Source organism: Phyllobates terribilis, unplaced genomic scaffold, assembly GCF_046119375.1.
Source record: "Phyllobates terribilis strain yellow unplaced genomic scaffold, ASM4611937v1 Scaffold_3__8_contigs__length_932513732, whole genome shotgun sequence".
Lineage (NCBI taxonomy): Eukaryota > Metazoa > Chordata > Amphibia > Anura > Dendrobatidae > Phyllobates > Phyllobates terribilis.
The window spans coordinates 930354681-930371048 of NW_027362763.1; the positions used below are offsets into that span (position 1 = coordinate 930354681).

The 16368-nt window shown below is 51.1% G+C and overlaps 1 protein-coding gene across 5 annotated transcripts in view; it reads right to left on the reverse strand.

Annotated features, from left to right (window-relative positions):
- IPCEF1 (interaction protein for cytohesin exchange factors 1) overlaps positions 1-16368 on the reverse strand; it is a 686360-nt gene that overhangs the window by 83190 nt on the left and 586802 nt on the right. The window lies entirely within an intron of this gene.

A 16368-nucleotide genomic window follows, 5' to 3' on the forward strand; every position in this document is an offset into this window, starting at 1 on the left:
TAAAAATATAAATGCTCAACTCTTTTTTTTTTTAAACTTTTACATTTCCTCCATCAACAAATAGTTAATCTCTCTGTAATATAGGGGTGTGCGGTGGGGGGACAATTCCGACCCCAGAGGGCTAACAGGACCCCACTGAGACTATGGGTCTCCCAGCCTTCCCCTGATACCACAGAGCTGTTCCGCCGTGGGTTCCTCTACCGATGTGGCGGTGTCACAAGCTCCGCCAGGAAATCCCCGATCTCTGACACCGTTCCCAGGCACGGACCCTCTGACCGCCAGGCCTCCAAGACTGATGCCAGCGGAGCAGGAAGCGATGCGGCCCCAGCCACCAGCTCTCACAGACCAAGGAGCAGGCACAGGTGAGCGCTTTGCCGGGTGGATGTCCAGCGTCTCAGATGTAGAGACTTACAGTGTCCCGCTGATCCGACTCCGGTATCCCATCCAGACAGGCCAGTCCAAAGGAATCCTCCAGGGACCGCGATCCGGGTGCACAGCAGTCCAGGATAGAACGAGGCTTTAGGCCTACAGGCAGGCCTCAGACCACCGCTGCAGTGAATCGGCACAGGAGGGTATCAGAGAGGCCCCCTGCCCTAATTAACACCTATAGAGGTGTATAGGGCAGTGGATGGAGGTAGCAATCCTCTGAATTTATAGTAATGGGAGCAGCTGAATAGGGAGCTCATGAATGTGCGTCCTTCTGCTTCAGTGACTGGACACGCCCCCTTCTCATGTTAACCATCTGCTTTTTTGTCTAGCAGATCTCTGAGCACCCCGGAATCATCCAAAGATAGGGCCGACCTCTTTGACGATTTAGCTACTGCCCCATCAATTCTAGGAACCTTAGCCCACATTTCCGAGTCCTTTTCCTCAAAAGGATATCTCCTTTTAGAGGATGAGGGCAAGCCACCATTTTTTTCAGTTTTTTTCCACTCCTTGTTAAAGCGCACCTGTCAGCAGGATTGTGCTTAGTAAACCACATACACTGTCAGGTGGGTGCCATTATACGGAGTAAAATGATACCTTTGTTGACGAAATCCGTCCAGTGGTTCTTTTATAATCTTTATTTTCATTTCTGCATAATGATATGCTCGTGCTTTGGGGCGGGCGGGCCTTGGGGAGGAGCTGTAACTCGGCTCATGTATTCATATCTCTTCCTTCTGACAGGTCACTGTGCTTTAAGTGACTTGCCTACTATTTTAAATACTGCCTGTGTACTTTCTGTGCAAGCCTGAAATTTACATTTACATCTGCATGCGCAGTAGCATCTTTTGGTTGCTGAGAGATGCTACTGCACACACGGGGAGCAGTTTTGCTGGAGGAAAAGGAATTTTCCTGAAGCAATATGGCGCTGCGCATGCGCAGTAGCATCTCTCAGCAACCGAGAAATGCTACTGCAAAAGCGCGGGCGGCCATATTTCTGCAGGCAAATTTCATTTTCCTCCAGCAACATGGCCGGCGCTTGAGCAGCAGCATCCATCGGCAAGCTGTTTGGTTAGCCTTTAATGGCTAACTGATGTGACTGTTCTAGAGGACATCACCATATACACTGACACAGGAGTGTAATCAGTGTACAGGCTTAGCTGCTGGCAGAGAAGTCACTAGAGTTCAATCAGCTGAGAGCTCCTGTGATCTCACTTAGTTCTCAAGCAGCCGTGCTGCCGTAAGTGAGGTCACATGAGTTCATCAGCTGATGAACTCGTGTGACCTCTCTGCTGGTAGCTCCTCTCGATACACTGCAGGAGTGAGGAAGCTCCTGTCAGTGTATCGCCGGCTGCTGAATACAGCGGTCACATTTCACAATATGGCCGTTCTATTCATGAGATCTGTGTGGGACACTCGCTATTACAACCCCTGGCAAAAATTATAGAATCACCGGGCTCGGAGGTGGTTCATTCAATTGTTTAATATTGTTGAAAAAAAGCAGGTCGCAGACATGGTCCAAAACTAAAGTAATTTCAAATGGCAACTTTATGGCTTTAAGAAACACTAAAAGAAATCAAGATAAAAAATGTGGTTCTCAGTAAGGGTAATTTTTTTCAGACCAAGCAGAGGGAAAAAATTATGGAATCACTCAATTCTGAGGAAAAAATTATGGAATCACCCTGTAAATTTTCATTTCCAAAACTAACACCTGCATCAAATTAAATCTGCTCGTTAGTCTGCATCTAAAAAGGAGTGATCACACCTTGGAGAGCTGTTGCACCACCAAGTGGACTGACATGAATCATGGCTCCAACACGAGAGATGTCAATTGAAACAAAGGAGAGTGTAACGGGTCTGGGAGGCGGAACTTCTGAGCAACTATACAAGGGGGCGGTCCTTGTAAGGAAGCGGGTGGCTCCCAGGGAAGACGGGCAGGTAGTCACGGCAAGTGACAGGGACAGTCTCTGGGTAGAAGGGCAGGTAGTCACGGCAAGTGACAGGGACAGTCTCTGAGTAGAAGGACGGGTACTAACGGCAAGTGACAGGGACAGTCTCTGGGTAGAAGGACAGCAGACAGGTGGCTGATAAGCGCTCCCAGGTGAGCGGGCGAGAGTCTCTGGACGGGCAGGTGGTCACGGCAAGTGACGGCAGAGCCTCCAGGTAGGCTAACAGACAGGTAGCAGGTGAGCGCTCCCAGGTGAGCAGGCAAGAGTCTCTGGATGGACAGGTGGTCACGGCAAGTGACGGCAGAGCCTCCAGGTAGGCTAGCAGGCAGGTAGCAGGTGAGCGCTCCCAGGTGAGCGGGCAGGCTGGTCCATAGACAGACTGACAGGTGTCGGAAGGCAGACTGTCGGACCGCAGGCTTGCAAGCAGGTAAACGGATATCAGGCAGGTATCAAGCAGGAATCTGGCAGGTGACTGGCAGGTAACTGGTAACGGGACCTGAGGGCTGAAGCAGAGTGAAGGCTTTGCAACAACATTGCTCGGGCACCTCCATTTTGGAGGAGGTGCCTTATATATGGGAGGTCCTCCGGCAATTGGCCGGGGACTCCTTAGGACGGCGCGCGCGGTCCCTTTAAGAGAGGGGGAGCACGCCCGCGCCCTAAGCACACTGCCGGGGAAGGAGCGCGTGCCGGAAGCAGCGGGGAGAGAAGCGCTGGAGGACGCCGCGCCAGGAGCGGGGAGGTGAGAGGGACGGCGTCTCTGCCTAGTACGGGGCAGAGACGCCGATGCTACAGAGAGGATTATCAAACTCTTAAAAGAAGGTAAATCATCACGCAATGTTGCAAAAGATGTTGGTTGTTCACAGTCAGCTGTGTCTAAAATCTGGACCAAATACAAACAACATGGGAAGGTCGTTAAAGGCAAACATACTGGTAGACCAAGGAAGACAACAAGACAGAAACTTAAAGCAATATGTCTCCAAAACAGGAAATGCACAACAAAACAAATGAAGAATGAATGGGAGGAAACTGGAGTCAATGTCTGTGACCGAACTGTAAGAAACCGCCTAAAGGAAATGGGATTTACATACAGAAAAGCTAAACAAAAGCCATCATTAACACCTAAACAGAAAAAAACAAGGTTACAATGGGCTAAGGAAAATCAATCGTGGACTGTGGATGACTGGATGAAAGTCATATTCAGTGATGAATCACAAATCTGCATTGGGCAGGGTGATGATGCTGGAGCTTTTGTTTGGTGCGGTTCCAATGAGATTTATAAAGATGACTGCATGAAGAGAACATGTAAATTTCCACAGTCATTGATGATATGGGGCTTCATGTCAAGTAAAGGCACTGGGGAGATGGCTGTCATTACATCTTCAATAAATGCCCAAGTTTACATTGATATTTTGGACAGTTTTCTTATCCCATCAATTGAAAGGATGTTTGGGGATGATGACAGAATTTTACAAGATGATAATGCATCCTGCCATAGAGCAAAAACTGTGAAAACATTCCTTGAAAGAAGACACATAAGGTCAATGTCATGGCCTGCAAATAGTCTGGATCTCAATCCAATTGAAAATCTTTGGTGGAAGTTGAAGAAAATGGTCCATGACAAGGCTCCAACCTGCAAAGCTGGTCTGGCAACAGCAATCAGAGAAAGTTGGAACCAGATTGATGAAGTATACTGTTTGTCACTCATTAAGTCCATGCCTCAGAGACTACAAGCTGTTATTAAAGCCAGAGGTGGCGCATCAAAATACTAGTGATGTATTGGAGTGTTCTTTTGTGTGTTTGTTTTTCATGATTCCATAATTTTTTCCTCAGAATTGAGTGATTCCATAATTTTTCCCTCTGCTTGGTCTGGAAAAAATTATCCTTACTGAGTACCACATTTTGTATCTTGATTTCTTTTAGTGTTTCTTAAAGACATAAAGTTGCCATTTGAAATGACTTTAGTTTTGTGCCATGTCTGTGATCTGCTTTTCTCATCTGCTTTTGGTGGTTTATTATTTTTTCTTTATAACAGGAGACGAGGGCATCGGGGATAAGGTTTTAAGGTGAGTATAAGGTGTTTTTTTTATTTTTAATTTTTTTTCAGGGGATAACGGCATCAGGGACAAGGTGTAGGTGAGTATAATGTGTTTATTATTTTTATTTAAAGAATTATTAATTGTAACTTTTTTTTTATTACTTTCATTGCGCAAGTGCTGTTGACGGGATTACTCCTCTCATCAGTGGCGCTAGTGCTCAAACATGTTCGCTCATCTCTATTAATAAGTGAAGTGAACATTCATAAGCCGCATGTAAAGCACTGGGCAAAGTACAGAATGTCAACACACAAGCAGAAAACAATACCTCTCTCAGGGACACAGATAACAATAGTAAACAACTAAATCAAATCTATGTCCCTTAAGGCCCCGTCACACATAACGAGATCGCTAGCGAGATCGCTAATGAGTAACGGTTTTGGTGACGCAATAGCGATCTCGCTAGCGATCTCGTTATGTCTGACAGGTAGCAACGATCAGGCCCCTGCTGTGAGATCGCTGATCGTTACAAAGCTTCCTGGACCATTCCTGGGTCGTTGCGCTCCCGCTGGGCAGTGTGCATCGCTGTATTTGACACCTTATCAACAACCTCGTTACCGATTCAGAACTGAGACATGTAGACGTGCATAAATTGGACTCTTCTGCGCTCCTCGTCCCCGATTGGTGGTCACTACTGCGTCCTTGTTTTTTTCAGATCCCACCAGCGTTCTCCGGCTGTGACTCCACTTTGAAGAAATCAGGCATCTTTAGCGAGGTAGGTATTGTTTGGGGTCTCAAATGAGTTTCCATTTTTAATGGAGACGCAGTAGAGATCCCATCTGACCGGAGACGCAGTGTTAAACCAAGGCCACCCAATCAGAATGCAGTAGCATCCACCAACTGGAGATGACGGGGACGCGGAAAAGCAATTTTATGCACGCCTTTCTGACACAGTACAGTCCCTATCAAGGTGTGGATCGTTGAAATAGCTGCTGTGTGAAAGCGTCCCAACGACCACCGAGATCGTTGGTTAGATCGCTGGGGCGGCTGGGATCGTTGGAAAGTTCTGCATGTTTGATATCTCCCCAGCGATCCCAAAACCGTGACGCAATAACGATCTCGCTAGCGATCTCGTTATGTGTGACAGGGCCTTTAAACCTGCTCATTAAGTAAGTAGTGATTGCAGACAGACACTGGATTACAATGGCTATAAGTGCAATACAGAGGACCAGTATAAGGTCGGCGCCAAACCAGCATATGGCATCTGAGGCGAGACCTTTGGATGCAAGATGCTAATTATTTTCGGCTCCTGCTCTGCGGCGAGTGTGAGCCGGGTGTCATGCTACTGTGCTGCAATCCTTTCGCATGAGAGGATCACAGCACAGCTGCGGAGGAGATATACACACGCCATGGTGTGACTGCATGGCGTGTGTATATCGGACTGCAATGGGCTGACATCCGAGTGCAGTCCAATGTTTCAGACGCACCCATAGACTTGAATGGGTGCGAGTGAATTGAGTCTCGCTGAAAATCACAGCATGTTGCGACTGTTCTTTCATGCTGAATCGGCATGAGAAAATAATCACTGATCTGAACTGCATCACAGAATAACACTAGGCAGAGTGCTATGTGATGTTTTATCGCATAGCACTCAGCGGTGTTGTAGAGTAGTGTGACCCGGGCCTAGGAGAAGTCCTATATCTCAATTTATGATGAAGGAATCCTTATCACGTTATTAATCATATAGTGAGTTTTACTCAAATAACATTTACTGTTATTTGCCTGTGGATGAAAAAAAGCAATAATTCTGAAGATACTTGCTCAGAGCAGCTTGTGTAAATGTGCTCTTGGAAGGCACAAAATACTTGCCATGCCCCAAGTGACTGCATCCCACACTATGCCATTGTCTGCATGCTTAAAAAGAGTTCCCTAACACCAAACCTCCCAACTTTTGAAGATCAAAAAGAGGCAAAGATCATGCGGTGCCCCTGGCCACATACCAATCCACACCCATTTACCATTTTTCTCCCCTGGCAGGAGGAGTTGTTAGAGGGGCGGTGCTAGTGAGGGACATTCAGGCGCCTGAGACTGCAGGACATAGACCCAAATCCAGGACCGTCAGCTGTATCCATGACAGTTGGGAGTAGAGATAAGTGGATGGATTCATTGGGTCTCTGGTCAGCATGCAGCTTGATGGGAGGCCGAGAATCTCTAACCTTCCGGCGTCTCTGTCACGGCTTTTGATTAGCCAGAGCTGGCACTTTGTCATCTGTGTGTTACGGGTCCGGGTGGTGGAACCTCTGTGCCGAGGTGCAAGGAGGGACCCAGAGGGGCGTGACTAAGTATCCACCCGAACCGACCCTGGTCGTACGACAGCTAACGACACCGTGACCAGGGATTATCCGAGCTGAGGGACCAGGTGCTACTCTGGGGACGACCTTGTAAAAGAGCAGGTGGCTCCCACGGGTCAGATGGCTGGGACTGACCGGTATGGCGGATGGACACGGCAAGCAGGCGGAAGTCTCTGGTAGCAGACAGATGGTCACAGTTCGAGAAAGCAGGGCAAGTAGCAGTCTTTAGGTTTACCAGGAAGGTGGTCACATCAAGTGACGGCAGGGTCTCCAGGCAGGCTGGCAGGAAACAGGCAGGCACTCCCAGGTGAGCCGGCAGACAGATGAGGCAGGTAACTGGCAGGTAACAGGTGGGCGCTCCCAGGTGAGCGGGCAGACAGACGAGGCAGGTAACTGGCAGGTAACTGGTGGGCGCTCCCAGGTAAGCGGTCTGACAGACAAGGCAGGCGGATGCTCCCAGGTGAGCGGACAGATAGCCAAGGCAGGTAACAGGCAGATAACAGGTGAGCGCTCCAGGTGAGCAGGCTGGCAAGCTCAGCAGGTAACGGGCAGATAACAGGCTGGCAGGCAGGACAGGAAGTCAGGCTAGCAGCGGAACCTGAGGGCTGAAGCACAGATCAGACACAGTGCAAACAACTTTGCTCGGGCACCTCCATTTTGGAGGAGGTGCCTTAAATGTGGGAAGTCCTCTGGCCATTGGCCGGGGACTCTTTAGGAAGACGTGCGCTGTCCCTTTAAGAGGGGGGGGAGTGCGCGCGCGCCCTAAGCACTCTGCTGGAGGAGGAACGCGCGCCGGCCACAGCAGGGAGCGGAGCGCAGGGAGAAGCCGCGCCCGGAGCCGGGGGGCGGGAGAGACGGTGTCCCTGTCTGACATGGGTCAGGGACGCCGCTGCGCAGACAGAGACAGGATCGCTGGAGGGACCCACGTGAGGAGTGCGGAGGTGAGAGGGACGGCATCCTTGCCTAGCAGAGGGCAGGGACGCCGATGCTACAGTACCCCCCCCTTACGCCCCCTCCTCTTTAGGCCAGAAAGAAATTTATCAAGGATGAACGGGGCATGGATGTTCTCCCGAGGCTCCCACGTTCTTTCCTCAGGACCAAACCCCTTCCAATCCACTAGAAAAAAGGTCTTTCCTCTTACCCTCTTGGTGGCCAGAATGCTCTCTACCTCAAACTTGTCTTCAGCGGAAACCGGAGCAGGAGGCGTACCTGAAGACTTGGAAAAAGAGTTAAGTACCACGGGTTTGAGGAGAGATACATGGAAGGAGTTGGGGATCCGGGAGTTTCAATTTATAGGCCACCGGGTTGATTTTCTTGATAACTTCCAGTGGGCCGATGAACCGGGGCCCTAATTTGTAGGAAGGAATCTTGAACCGGACAAATTTGGACGAGAGCCAGACCTTATCTCCAGGATGGAATTGGGGCGGATCCAGACGTCTCTTGTCAGCCTGTCTCTTCATCCGCTCGGAGGACAGAAGAAGAGCGGGTCTGGTACTCTCCCAAATGGTGGAGAATTCGCTAACAAGAGATTCCGCGGCCGGGTTGTCCACCGAGGCGGAGACGGGAAACAGGATCCAGGGATGTTGGCCGTAGATTGTAAAAAACGGGGATTTGGAAGAGGATTTGCTCTCGTGATTATTGTAGGAGAATTCGGCCCACGGTAAAAGATCCACCCAATCGGAATGGTGGGCATTAACAAAGTGCCGGAGGTAACTGGTTAAGATTTGGTTGATCCGCTCTACTTGACCATTGGACTGTGGGTGATAAGCAGAAGAGAAGTCCAAGGTGACCCCCAGCAGTTTACACATGGCTCTCCAGAAGCGAGAGGTGAACTGAACCCCTCGATCGGACACGATGTGGAGAGGAAGACCATGGAGACGGAAAATATGATGAATAAAGTCCTTAGTCAACTCAGATGCAGACGGAAGACCCGGCAGGGGAATGAAGTGGGCCATTTTAGAGAAGCGATCAGCGACCACCCAAATGACCGTACAACCAGCAGAGACAGGGAGATCCGTTATAAAGTCCATGGCGATGTGTTGTCACGGGGCAGCAGGTATGGGAAGAGGCAGAAGGCGGCCGGTTGGCAGATGTCTAGGAACCTTGTTTTGCGGGCGCAAGACGCACAGGCCGAGACAAAGTCTATTACCTTCTTGCGCAGGGTAGGCCACCAGTAATGCCGGGCAATAAGCTGGAGGGTCTTCTTTTGGCCAGCATGGCCGGCTAGCTTAGACGAATGTCCCCAGTGCAGAACCTTCTCACGATCAGGTACTGTCACGAACGTCTTACCAGGTGGAAGACGATTCAGATCCAAGGGAGCCACTTGCATTACCTTGGCGGGATCGATGATGGGCTTAGGCTCCTCCTCTAGATCGGAGAACAGAAAGGATCGGGACAAGGCATCGGCTTTGATATTTTTGTCTGCTGGGCGGAAATGAAGAATGAAATCAAAGCGGGCGAAGAACAAGGACCACCGGGCCTGGCGCAGGTTAAGTCCTTGGGCACTCTGGAGGTAAGCCAAGTTTTTGTGGTCCGTATAAATTATTACCGGGTGAAGAGCCCCCTCGAGCAGGTAACGCCACTCCTCCAGTGCCAATTTAACGGCTAACAATTCTCGGTCTCCTATAGAATAATTGCGCTCAGACAAGGAGAAGAGTTTGGAGAAGAAGCCGTAGTTTACCATTCTCCCGGATGGCGACTTTTGGGTGAGCACTGCTCCGGCTCTGGAGGAGGAAGCATCTACTTCTAAGAAGAATTGTTTGTTGCAGTCCGGACGGTGCAGCACAGAAGCGGAGGAGAAAGCTTGTTTCAAAGAAAAGAAGGCCTCGGGCGGCCATTCTTTGGGACTAGCGCCCTTACGGGTGAGCGCGGAGATAGGGGCAGTCCGGGAAGAGAAGTGCGGAATGAAGAGGCGGTAGTAATTGGCGAAGCCCAGGAACCGCTGAATAGCCTTCAACCCCTCCGGTCGGGGCCACTTCAGGATAGCAGAAAGCTTCTCAGGATCCATTCGTAGGCCGGTCTGGGAGATGACGTAGCTCAGAAATGGAAGCGAGGACTGCTGAAAGAGGCACTTCTCAAATTTTGCATAGAGGTGGTTCTGCCTGAGCCTGAGCAGGACCTGACGAATGTCCCTCCGGTGTGTAGGAAGATCCGGAGAGAAGATCAAGATGTCGTCCAGGTACACCACCACGCAGGAGTAGAGAAGGTCACGGAAGATGTCATTGACCAACTCTTGAAAGACGGCAGGAGCATTACAGAGGCCGAAGGGCATTACGAGATATTCATAGTGGCCATCCCGGGTGTTGAATGCCATCTTCCATTCATCCCCCTGGCGGATACAGACCAAGTTATACGCCCCACGGAGATCCAGCTTGGTGAAGATTCTGGCACCCCTCAGACGGTCAAATAATTCAGGAATGAGCGGAAGGGGGTATTTATTCTTCACCGTGATCTGGTTAAGACCTCTATAGTCTATACAGGGACGGAGTGAGCCATCCTTCTTTTTAACGAAGAAGAAGTCTGCTCCCGCTGGGGAGGTAGATTTCCGGATAAATCCCTGGGCCAGATTTTCCTCGATATATTCAGACATGGCCCGGGTCTCGGAAGCGGACAACGGGTAAATACGCCCAATTGGTGGAGTAGCGCCGGGTACCAGGTCGATTGGGCAATCGTATGGTCTATAGGGGGGTAATGTCTCTGCTTCTTTCTTGTTGAAAACATCAAGATAAGACCAATAAGGAGCCGGTAGGCTGGGTAGATTGGCTGGAGTAGGAGAAGGACGAGCAGGACGAACAGGAACTAAACAAGTCTTATGACAGTCCTGCCCCCAGCGAAGGACCTCTCCGGTCTGCCAATTCAGCACGGGTGCATGTCTCTGGAGCCAAGGAAGGCCTAACAAAAGGGCATGAGAGAGTCCAGGTAGAACATGGAAGAAGATCCTCTCAGAATGCAGCATTCCCACCTGCAGAGTCATGGGTTCGGTGATGAGTTGGATGGTTAGTGGTAAGAGCCCTCCATCCACGGAGACGACAGATAAGGGTTCAGCCAAAAGTTTAGTGGGAATGTGGTGTTTCTCTACCAGGGACTGGGAAATGAGGTTTCCGGCAGCTCCAGAATCGAGTTGAGCTTGTTTAAAGTAGCGGTTCTCCCCGCAGATGATAGACACCGACAGCATTAGAGTTGGAGGGGGTTTACTTTTGTCTAGGACGACCTCTCCGAGCGATCCTAGACACTGGCGTTTCCCGGCCTCTCCGGGCAGGAACGGATCCGGTGCTCCTTACTGCCACAGTAGAAACAGCTCCCCTCGGAACGGCGTGACTCTTGACGGGTTTTGACCATCTTGGTCTGGTCGAGCTGCATGGGCTCTGGCGAGTGAGCCCGGGGAGTTACAGAGGAAGAGACGGGTCTCTGGAAAGTGGGAGCAAGGCGGGGAAACCTCCTCTCACGGGTGACCTCCTTGGTACGCTCCTGGAACCGGATGTCAATCCGGGTGGCAAGTGTTACTAAGTCATCCAGGGAGGTAGGAATGTCCCGACCGGCGAGTTCATCTTTAATCCGGCCGGATAGGCCTTCCCATAAGACGGACACTAGGGCCTCGTTATCCCAGGCAAGCTCGGAAGCAAGGGTACGGAACCGTATGGCATATTGGCCCACGGTGAGACTCCCCTGGCAGAGGTGTAGCAGAGAGGAGGCTGATGAGGTCTTTCGTCCTGGTTCGTCGAAGACTTTCCGGAAAGCCGTGAGAAAGGCTGGCAGGTTGGACACCAGGGGGTCTCCTCTCTCCCATAGGGGATTTAGCCAAGCCAGTGCCTCCCCAGAGAGATGGGACATGATGAAGGCCACTTTGGCCCGGTCGGAGGTGAATTGGGGTGCCAAAAGTTCGAAGTGCAGGGTGCACTTGTTAATAAAGCCTCGTGCCAGACCGGGGTCTCCACCAAAACGAGGCGGGGCGGATAGGCGGGGACCGGGAAGGGATGCCATGCTATTGATGGGCAGCGACGCTGCCGGGGTAGGAGTCGTGTGACTGGAAGCAGGTCCCGATGAAGCAGTCAGTGTGTCCAGGCGGGAGTGTGTCCACGCAGGATGGACTCCTGTTGGGACCTCTGACGGGATAGTTCATGGCATAGGGCCGAGAGCGAGGGAGCTTGGGTGCCACTGGGTTCCATGGCCCGAGCAAACTGTTAAGGGTCCGGGTGGTGGAACCTCTGTGCCGAGGTGCAAGGAGGGACCCAGAGGGGCGTGACTAAGTATCCACCCGAACCGACCCTGGTAGTACGACAGCTAAGGACACCGTGACCAGGGAGGATCCGAGCTGAGGGACCAGGTGCTACTCTGGGGACGACCTTGTAAGAGAGCAGGTGGCTCCCACGGGTCAGATGGGACTGACCGGTATGGCGGATGGACACGGCAACCAGGCGGAAGTCTCTGGTAGTAGACAGGTGGTCACAGTTCGAGAAAGCAGGGCAAGTAGCAGTCTTTAGGTTTACCAGGAAGGTGGTCACAGCAAGTGACGGCAGGGTCTCCAGGCAGGCTGGCAGGAAACAGGCAGGCGCTCCCAGGTGAGCCGGCAGACAGACGAGGCAGGTAACTGGCAGGTAACAGGTGGGCGCTCCCAGGTGAGCGGGCAGACAGACGAGGCAGGTAACTGGCAGGTAACTGGTGGGCGCTCCCAGGTGAGCGGTCTGACAGACAAGGCAGGCGGATGCTCCCAGGTGAGCGGACAGATAGCCAAGGCAGGTAACAGGCAGATAACAGGTGAGCGCTCTAGGTGAGCAGGCTGGCAGGCTCGGCAGGTAACGGGCAGATAACAGGCTGGCAGGCAGGACGGGAAGTCAGGCTAGCAGCGGAACCTGAGGGCTGAAGCACAGATCAGACACAGTGCAAACAACTTTGCTTGGGCACCTCCATTTTGGAGGAGGTACCTTAAATGTGGGAAGTCCTCTGGCCATTGGCCGGGGACTCTTTAGGAAGACGCGCGCTGTCCCTTTAAGAGGGGGGGGAGTGCGCGCGCGCGCACCCTAAGCACTCTGCTGGAGGAGGAACGCGCGCCGGCCACAGCAGGGAACGAAGCGCAGGGAGAAGCCGCGCCCGGAGCCGGGGGGCGGGAGAGACGGTGTCCCTGTCTGACATGGGGCAGGGACGCCGCTGCGCCGACAGAGACAGGATCGCTGGAGGGACCCACGTGAGGAGCGCGGAGGTGAGAGGGATGGCGTCCCTGCCTAGCAGAGGGCAGGGACGCCGATGCTACACTGTGCATCCTGCTCATCTCTAGTTGGGATCTGTGGATTTAATTTTTCTTCATTCATTCACAGTCTGAACCGCGGAACTTTCTCATCTTTATGTAGCTTCACTATATGACAACTAGCTTTTTTGTGTCTATAAGACTGTGTTCACATGTTGCAGAAATACTGTGTTTTTTGTTTTCTGCAGGATCCGCACCAAGCTACTCAATAACAATCTTCTCCCCCTTATATGATGCATTTTTGGTGCAGATGTGAAACCACATTTTAATGTATTTTTTATAGTACAGAAAAGCTTTGATTCCGCACTTAAAAAAGTAACTGCAGTTTTTTACATGCTGTAGGGATGTTACTCACGGGTGCGATGGGAGGCCAACAAGAGGCATGTTTCTTTAAATCTTCAGGTTGGTTTATTACCTCATAAACCCGGCAAAAATAAAGAAATACAAACATCCTTTAGTTCAGGCAAAACAAAGTAAAATGTCCATTAAGCAAGTCTCTGCTTAAGCCAGTTTTCTGGGCACACAGACTGCGTAGTGTTCAGCTCACTGGCTCTGTCCGGTGAAACAACACACAGGAGGCTTTCTCCCTCCAAACACATAGACCCTGTGCCAAACAACGGCATCCATTTTAAAAAGCTGTTAACCACACCCAGAAGTGAGATACAGTTATATGAAAAAGTTTGGGCACCCCTATTAATCTTAAGCTTAATGTTTTCTTAAAATTGGTATTTTTGCAACAGCTATTTCAGTTTGATATATGTAATAACTGTTGGACACAGTAATGTTTCTGCCTTGAAATGAGGTTTATTGTACTAACAGAAAATGTGCAATCTGCATTCAAACAAAATTTGACAGGTGCATAAGTATGGGCACCTCACCAGAAAAGTGACATTAATGTAACATACCTGGCGGCGTCCTTGCATAGTGGTCCATCTCCCACTGTGCAAGAGCGCGCACTTGATCTCCAGTCCAGGGTGTCTCTCTGGCTTCCCTCCATGCTGTCTGTTTGCTTCTGTGTCTGCTGCTTATGGGCGGCGCCCGATCACTTCCTGCTTTTTGTACCTGCTGCAGGCACACCCTTTGTGCGTCCTCAGCCTATTGCTGTCTGTCACCTGGTATTTAAACCAGCTGCCCCATTAACCCATGCCTGAGCATCTTGCCCTGTCAGTTGGCTTTTGTCTCTGACATGCCAGGTCCTGTCTATGTTACCTGTCTTGCAGTATCTGTTCCCATGTCTGTACTGTGTCCTATCTGTGTACCTTAACCTGCAGTCTGTACTCGTTCCTTGCCTGTTCGTTCCGCCTTCCTGGAGGCTGTATTTCCAGGCCAGTCTGAACACGCTCCTTGCCTGTTCGTCCCGCCTCTCTGGGGGCCGTATTCCCAGACCCGCTCCTGTATCCCGCTGCAGTGTCGGTCTCCTCCGTACACTCAGTTCCAGTCTGAACTCTCTCCTATCTTTTACCTGCTTTTTCTCTATGTCCGTTCCTTTCCTTTTTCTGCAGAGTCTGAACTCGTACCTACTCCTGCTCGTTGTCACTGTACTTCCGTTTGTGAGTTTGTGGTCCACTCGCTACTTCTCTGCAAGTACCCTGTGGGTATCTGGTTCTGCCTTTCCCTTCTAGTCTGTTCCGTGTGAACAGAGCCCTGTTCCTTCCGCGTCTGCGGTTTTTGCTTTGCTCAGCTCTGTCCGCCGCGTCTGCGGTTTTCGCTTTGCTCAGCTCTGTCCGCCGCGTCTGCGGTTTTCGCTTTGCTCAGCTCTGTCCGCCGCGTCTGCGGTTTTCGCTTTGCTCAGCTCTGTCCGCCGCGTCTGCGGTTTTCGCCTTGCTCAGCTCTGTCCGCCGCGTCTGCGGTTTTCGCTTTGCTCAGCTCTGTCCACCGCGTCTGCGGTTTTCGCTTTGCTCAGCTCTGTCCCCCGCGTCTGCGGTTTTCGCTTTGCTCAGCTCTGTCCACCGCGTCTGCGGTTTTCGCTTTGCTCAGCTCTGTCCACCGCGTCTGCGGTTTTCGCTTTGCTCAGCTCTGTCCACCGCGTCTGCGGTTTTCGCTTTGCTCAGCTCTGTCCACCGCGTCTGCGGTTTTCGCTTTGCTCAGCTCTGTCCACCGCGTCTGCGGTTTTCGCTTTGCTCAGCTCTGTCCACCGCGTCTGCGGTTTTCGCTTTGCTCAGCTCTGTCTACCGCGTCTGCGGTTTCGAATTTGTCTCCCAGTCTGTACTGGACCCTACCCAGCTTGTGCTCTAGTCTGCCTGTTCCTGTATTCCCCGGTGTGGGTCAACAGCTGTGTCCGGAGTCTGACCTGGAGTAGACCTTGGTTCCTCTGCTCGGTTCCTCCCTGGTGCACTGGCGTCGTATGCCGTCGTGCGACCTTGGTCGGATCGGGCAGATACTTAGTTACGCCCCTCCAGGCACTCTCCGGTTCATGGCACAGTGGAATCACTACATAAACACGCACACGCCAGTTAGTCCGGGCGTGTGCATTACAATTAATATTTAGTAGATCCTCCTTTTGCAAAAATAACAGCCTCTAGTCGCTTCCTGTAGCTTTTAATGAGTTCCTGGATCCTGGATGAAGGTATTTTTGACCATACCTCTTTACAAAACAATTCCAGTTCAGTTTAGTTTGATGGTCGCCGAGCATGGACAGCCCTCTTCAAATGATCCCACAGATGTTCAATGATATTCAGGTCTGGGGACAGGGATGGCCATTCCAGAACATTGTAATTGTTCCTCTGCATGAATGCCTGAGTAGATTTGGAGCGGTGTTTTGGATCATTGTCTTGCTGAAAGATCCATCCCCTGCATAACTTCAACTTTATCACTGATTCTTGAACATTATTGTCAAGAATCTGCTGATACTGAGTGGAATCCATGCGTCCCTCAACTTTAACAAGATTCCCGGTGCCGGCATTGGCCACACAGGCCCAAAGCATGATGGAACCTCCACCAAATTTTACTGTGGGTAGCAAGTGTTTTTCTTGGAATGCTGTGTTTTTTTGCCGCCATGCACATCGCCTTTTTGTATGACCAAACAACTCAATCTTGGTTTCATCAGTCCACAGGACCTTCTTCCAAAAAGAAATTGGCTTCTCCAAATGTGCTTTTGCATACCTCAGCCGACTCTGTTTGTGGCGTGCTTGCAGAAATGGCTTCTTTCGCATCACTCTCCCATACAGCTTCTCCTTGTGCAAAGTGCGTTGTATAGTTGACCGATGCACAGTGACACCATCTGCAGCAAGTTGATGCTGCAGCTCTCTGGAGGTGGTCTGAGGATTGTCCTTGACTGATCTCACCATTCTTCTTCTCTGCCTTTCTGATGTTTTTCTTGGCCTGCCACTTCTGGCCTTAACAAGAACTGTCCCTATGTTCTTCCATTTCCT